At 40.5% G+C, this 7,268-nt stretch overlaps 1 non-coding gene across 1 annotated transcript; it reads left to right on the top strand.

The window, feature by feature from the left end:
- The first annotated feature begins 1,389 nt into the window (after positions 1–1,389).
- LOC124717496 lies at positions 1,390–1,530 on the top strand. The gene has a single exon (XR_007005762.1). It is a non-coding gene; the product is annotated as a U4 spliceosomal RNA (small nuclear RNA).
- Positions 1,531–7,268: the final 5,738 nt, after the last annotated feature.

The following is a 7,268-nucleotide window of genomic DNA, read 5'->3' as shown; positions in this document are numbered from 1 at the left end:
TCCTGTACAGAGTTACTACGTATGTCACACAGCACCTGACTTTGAATGGTATTTTAAAAACTCAAACACCCATCAGGAAGGTAACAAAAAAAATGCCAAAATGCTGAAAATGACAGATAAATAAGAAAGACAAGCAATAAAACGAAAGCTGTTTGAAATATTGCAAAGACAGAAACATGAATTTAACAAAACTAAAATGAATGAATGACTGAATTTATGGAAGTAAATCGAAGACTGTGGTCAATGTGTTAAAAAAAAAGTTATTTTGTAAACGTAACAGAAAAAATTTGGAATAAAACGCTACTCAATAACACCCCACACACACATGAGATCCAAAACTGAAAAGGCAGATAGCACAAATGTTTCTCATACCAGATAATATCTAAGAAGTACAGCAAGAAATCAATTTTCTAAAATCAAAACACTCATCAGGAATAGATAATATATGAGACTTTGTTGTAAGAAAATGTGTAGACTCAATCTCTGAACCACTGCAATCCTACATATTACGAAGGTTTAGTAATCTAGGGTTAAATATAGGTCAACATATTTTGCACACTGTACAATCCTAGATCCATAGGGCCAATACGTCGATAAATGTAATTAGTTCGCAATACATTTCCAGCATCCACGAGTAAAAGTGAATAGCATCACACGTGCCCCCTTTTCCTTCGTCTCGTGCGAAGTGTATGTACCGCACAAGGCTTATTAAGGGGAGTGTAGCACACAATTAAATCTAAAGGCTGCATAATTAAATTACGACAAAATAATTCTGTATCCGCTCACGATACACATACGATTGGGGGGGGGGGGGGGGGGGGGCAATGCTTTCGAATGTGCGTGGGTTATACAAGAGACGTATACACTCATGTTGTGGAAAATTCACTAACTCTGTAAGACACAATTGTTATTAGCTAATAGCTAACTTAAATTCAGCATGCGTTGTGATCTCATTAACTAACAAGTGAGCAGGGAGTGGCAGGGACTGCAGTCTACGCTGACTTAGTTGAGCAACGCATTTGAGCTACTGTTTAACTGTTCCAACTACTGATGCTGCCCTCTGTCGCGGCGCAAAGAAACTTCGTGTAGACACTGATCTTGACCGACCTTCTGGATGCTATGCATACTACTGCCCTCTGTTGGTAGGCTACAGAACTACGTTTAGGAGCTCTGATTTCTGACTACAATGAACAATATATTGTTGTCTGCAGAATACATTATTTACTTATGCGCCATCAACTGTAAAATCGCTGCACAGAAGAAATATCTTTGGTCGTCTTCCGATTACAGACAGTGTTTCAGTTTCCAATCATTGCAAAATTATGAAGGTACTCATAAGCAGTTGGATTTCAACTTACTTATAAATATATCCGTCTCCACTTTCATGTTACCTTTGCGCAGTGGCAATATCGTAACCAATGAGGTTTATCCGAGGTGCGATTATTGCTAGTTGAAAACTTTTACCAATACCCCGCCTAGTGGACGTGAAATACCGTCCGCTACGGCAATTTTTGCGAACTCCTCCGGGAGTCATGAAATGAATTTCAAACATGGCAAGTCAACTTGTAGTTGATTCTATGTTCAATCACTGCATTTAATGGATTTGGGTGTTGCATTTGTAAGCTAGCTCAACATGATTTTCTAATTTCTATTATAAGGTATCAAATTGTTACGTACCGCATTTCATGGGCATATTGCATTTCATGGGCATATTAAGAGCAATAAGATCCGTAGCCAAGAAGAGGCCATTTGTACCATCTTGGACCCAATACGTCACGTAGACTTTCTTGGATGGCTATTTACACGTAAACATTTAAAACCTAAATTCTTTTCACACCATGAGAAAATATGCTACCTTACTGCTATCACATTTTATACATATTCAGTTCATTAAATATGTGCAAAGTAATGAAGTTAATAAAGTGATTGAAATGACGCATTCAAGAATCAGAAATCAATGTACATCTTCAGCTCATTAAATATGTGCAAAATAATGAAGTTAAAACAGTGACTGAGATGAAGCATTCCAAGATCAGAAATTAATATTAAGAAAAGAATTATATTTAAAATCGAATAAGAATGAAACTCACTACTATTCTGATAAGGATTTAAAAAAATACTGTTCTGTGAGTGATGAACACGCGACCTTTAGCTTGTGAGCTTAGAGCCTTATGCTACGAAGCTATTGGGTAAACTCATTTTAATAGTATTTTTTATGATTTAGTGTCTCAAGCGAAACTATTTCTGTCACTTTTTCACAAACAAGGATCCGCAATGGTGGATGACTGCACAATGTGAAACGTGGCACTCAATCCTACACCACTGTATGAGTGGCTTCTGAAAGTCAGTCTTACGCCTGGTGTTTCAGCGGCAAATAAATCTTTATTGCATTCCTAATTACAACGATAACATTTTATTATCGGATTGAACACAGAGAACCGATTCTTAAATTCTTGTGGACGTTCCGCATGACACCTACTTGGTTTTAACTTAGTATAGCCTATAAACAAAACAAAAAACTCTTCCCTTATTCTTTACATTTTCCTGTCGGCAAATTTCAAAGTCACTAGATAAAATTATATTTCATTCTCTTAATACCGTCTCACCGAGGGAGGTGGCGCAGTGGTTAGCACACTGGACTAGAGATGGGTCGAACTCGTTCATTCCCGTGAACTACTTCATTCATTTCACTCTTTGCCGTGAAGCGTTCAAATGAAGTAGTTTATTCATAAAGTACGGAAGCCTGACGAAGTTGCCTAGTTCGCCGCTCAGCCGCGGCTACGCTCGCTTCGCTTCGCTCGTACAATAAAGCTTCGTAATACTTCCTAATTTTACCAACAGATGGCCGAACAATGCAGTAACGGGCACGCAACGTTTTACGGTCTTACAGCGTCTGAGTTAACTTAATTAGAGCATGGTCGAAGGGGACAAAGGAAAGATAAACAGAGAAGCCTGTCACATATAAAGAAAGTATTACATTTAATCTTGCTCGACATTTTCTCATGAAGCGACCAAAAAAGTCTTTATCTGCCAAATGAAACATTATTTGTTGTATTCATGGACTGAAAACTAGGGCTACCAACGGAATGCAGTCCAATTTTATGTTCCTTTTAAAATTTAATCCAAAATAGAATGAGTATGTTTACCACTGTCACAAAGTCTATATATCTACGTTAAGTAATTATTCAGAAGTTTTCCTGTAGATTTTATTTTTGTTGAGAATAATACTCCTCCAGATTCAAAACGTAAACTATCACCTTTAGTCATTGGTACGATTTCAGGTAAAATCCCTCTTTCAGTGTTATTAACAAACCTTTTATTTTCATGTTGGCTGTGCGTGCTCACACAGCCAGCCTCTTCGTTTGTATCTTTAATATTCATTTGTCTGCAAGCGCTGCCAACGGTAGGCTACCTGTAGACGCGAAGTTTAACTGCACAAATAGTCACGGTCACGGGTAATGATGTCAGCACTGTAGGAAGCAGCTGACGCTGCCTTCCCCTCGCCCTTTACCTCCCCAACCCCTCGTAAACCTACCGTTCCCCATTCGTCGACAGGCAGTAGAGGTGGGACTGAAGGTTGACCGAAATGGAGGGAGGATGAGTGACGTAGCGCCGATGTAGTGGGAGAGGGAGAGGGGAAGAGAGTGAGTGAACTAGAAAAAAGTGTGGAGTGTGCTATCTGCGAAGATTTTGAAGTACTAGTTCATTGCAATTGAGTGGTCAGTTCACACTTCACTGGAGTGAAGCGTTCATTTGAACGACTCATTCACGAGCTCCCCATCACTACACTGGACTCACATTCGGGAGGATGACGGTTCAAACCCGTCTCCGGACATCCTGATTTAGATTTTCCGTGGTTCAAATGGCTCTGAGCACTATGGGACTCAACTGCTGAGGTCATTAGTCCCCTAGAACTTAGAACTAGTTAAACCTCGTAAGGACATCACAAACATCCATGCCCGAGGCAGGATTCGTACCTGCGACCGTAGCGGTCTTGTGGTTCCAGACTGCAGCGCCTTTAACCGCACGGCCACTTCGGCCGGCCTAGATTTTCCGTGATTTTCCTAAATCTTTTCAGGCAAATTCCAGGATGGTTCCTTTGAAAGGGCATGGCCGATTTCCTTTCCCATCCTTCCCTAATCTGAGCGTGTGCTCCGTCTCTAATGACATCGTTGTCGACGGGACATTAAACAATACACTCCTCTTCCTCTTAATAACTCATGCTGTTGGTAAATAATAGTGTCGTGTCCTATTATTCCAAAGTGACAGTTAAACGACGCAGATGATACACAGGAACCGTGAAACTATACGTAATACAGCAAGTCTACCAACGAGAAAGCAACCTTCACTCTAGCCGGCTCGTATTAAAAGTACTGTAAGAAAAGTAAATACACTGTAGAACGTATGAACGATTCTAATACTAGAATTACAAAAATAAGTACGATATCCATGAATTACTTTCTTATGGTTATCAATAAAACCCTATTTTAATTGATTAGGTGGTTACGACTAGCTCAGACATAGGGAATATCCCTGGAAGCCATGCGGTGTTATCAACTTACACACATGTGTGGTCTGGCGGGCGCTCACTTTTAGATATGGGGTAAACATGCTACTGCTCGTTGTGGATTTGGACACCACCGCCTTTCCATTAGAAGGTACATAGAATACAATTCGTATCTAACTTTGACACTTTTTTTTTTCTTTTGCAGCCAGGCCTCCTAATGCGCGGGGTCCGTCCGTAGCATTGCTTACTTTTGCTACGTGGCTAATTCGTCACTGATTATCCTTCAATGAACAGTAGAATTATGAATCAATCTCTTGATTGCTGTGATGCGGTCCGCCACTAAAATTCCTCCCTTCTCTTAACCTCTTCCATCTCAGAATACCACTTGCATCCTGGATACGCAATTATTTGTTGGATATATTCTAGACTCTGTCTTAACTACAGTTTTCACCCTCTACAGCTGAAGTCATTCCATAATGTCTTAACAAACATCCTGTCATTCTGTCGATTTTTCTTTTCAATGTTTTCCACATGTTCCTCCCTCCCCTTGTTGTTTCTGGAAAGACCCCCAGTCATTTCTTATTTCATCAGTCCATTAAATTTTCGACAGCCTTCTACAGCATCACACCTCAAAAGTTCAAGCCTAATTTTTCCGGTTTTCCCACAATCTTATCCACGCAAATTGACGCGCTCTGAACTGTTTCACTAACCTACTAAATTTTCGCGTGTTGTGAAAAAAAAGTGCGAAGTGCAAGATTATTCTACTCCAACATGGTGGAGACATGGAATGAATAGAAAGCTTCCGAATGAGTTAAGGCATATTTTCGTTCCATAACAAAGAATTAGACATTTTTTGTCATTAGACATTGATTGCTTACCAGAACCTTTGCCACTAATAGAGAAAGAGAGGGAACAGAAGATTACAAATTAGCCAACTATGAAGAATGTATTGGCTCGAGCACTATGGGACTCAACTTCTGAGGTCATTAGTCCCCTAGAACTTAGAACTAGTTAAACCTAACTAACCTAAGGACATCACACACATCCATGCCCGAGGCAGGATTCGAACCTGCGACCGTAGCGGTTCCAGACTGCAGCGCCTAGAACCGCACGGCCACATCGGCCGGCCGAAGAATGTATTGTTCTTGCCACTCAGTTCGATTTCTCTGTTGCAGCAAATGTATCACTACAGGAGAACCCCTCTAATCCGACCTTGGAAGGTCCGTCACTCCGGTTAGTCCGACCACGCTGAGGCTCGCGAGCCTGTGCCGACTTGTCATTGCCTGGACGCCTGTCCGGCCATTGTTGCGGCGTCTATCGCTGTGCATTCTGTTATACTGTACGTTATTGTGCAGTTTTACCCTTTGTTGGGATTAAAAACGTCGTTGTTTGCTTTATTCCGTGTTCTCTACAGTACTTATTACTGTAAATTCATTGTGTGAACAGTTGTCTGTTTTTCAACATGTCTGGATTCAAACGTAGTAAACACGTAACTCTTTCGCTAAATGAAAAACTAGCAGTGCTACAAAGACTGGACGAAGGAGAATAGCTCCAAAAAATTGCAAAGGAACTGAATGTAGGTGTTACGACAATTAAGGATTGGAGGAAAAATCGGAAAGACATTGAATCCTATACAGTTACGATTGATGGTGAAAACACTCGCAAAACATTAAAAAAGCCTAAACTTGAACTGCTTGATAACGCATTGTAGATTTGGTTTTGTCAAGAAAGAAGGAAAGGAACTCCAATATCCGGGCCAATTCTCTAAGAAAAAGCGATAGTTTTCCACAAAAAACTGGAAGACGAAAGTAAATTTGCTGCCAGTGAAGGCTGGATTGATCGTTGGAAAACTCGTCATGGTGTCCCATTTGTTTCCATTTCCGGTGAAAAACTATCTGCCGATGCCGCAGCTGCTAAGGAGTTTTGTTAAGCTTCAAGAAATTGTAAAAGAAAATTAACTGTTACCCTGGCAAGTGTATAACATCGACGAGACAGGGCTGAACTTTAAAATGTTGCCAACGCTCACAGCTTCAAATGAATCCGTGGTAGGAACGAAACTTATAAAAGATAGAATAACAGTCATTCCTTGTAGCAACGTAGCTGGTACACACATGTTCCCCTTGTTCGTCATTGGCAAATTTAAGAAGCCAAGGGCATTCAAAAATATAAACTTATCTTCCTTGGCTGTTTATTACCCAAATCAAAAATCTGCTTGGATGGACTGCAACCTTTTTAAATCCCGATTTTTCGACGAGTTTGTGCCATCGGTCGAAAAAGACTTGAAGCAAAAAAATCTGCCTGGTTCGTGCTCTACTGCTGTTGGATAACGCACCATCACATCCATCTGTGGAAGATTTGGTGAAAGGGGACATAAAAGCTCTCTTTCTGCCTCCTAATGTGACCTCACTCATCCAACCAATGGATCAGGGCTTTTTTTTTTAACAAAAAGGCGATATCGCAGAAAGTATATCAGCTCACTCTTGGAAAAATCTGAAGGAGGTCATAACTTATTTAAGGCAATGAAATCCCTGTACATCAAAGATGCTATCTACATAATCGCTGCAGCATGGGATAACCTGAAACCTGACACTGCGGAAATCGTGGCGTAAGCTTTGGCCACAAGTTATGACTGAAAATGAGCAGACCGAAGATGAGCAAAACAACGACGTACTGGAAATCGTCAAAGATTTACAACCTCTGGAGCCGAACGTCCCTGCCAATGAAGTTAAAGGGTGGATCAACAAATGTGACAATGACTGTG

Source organism: Schistocerca piceifrons, chromosome 9, assembly GCF_021461385.2.
Source record: "Schistocerca piceifrons isolate TAMUIC-IGC-003096 chromosome 9, iqSchPice1.1, whole genome shotgun sequence".
Lineage (NCBI taxonomy): Eukaryota > Metazoa > Arthropoda > Insecta > Orthoptera > Acrididae > Schistocerca > Schistocerca piceifrons.
The sequence above is the reverse complement of the archived record's forward strand: the minus strand, read 5'-3'. Positions and strand labels throughout refer to the sequence as shown.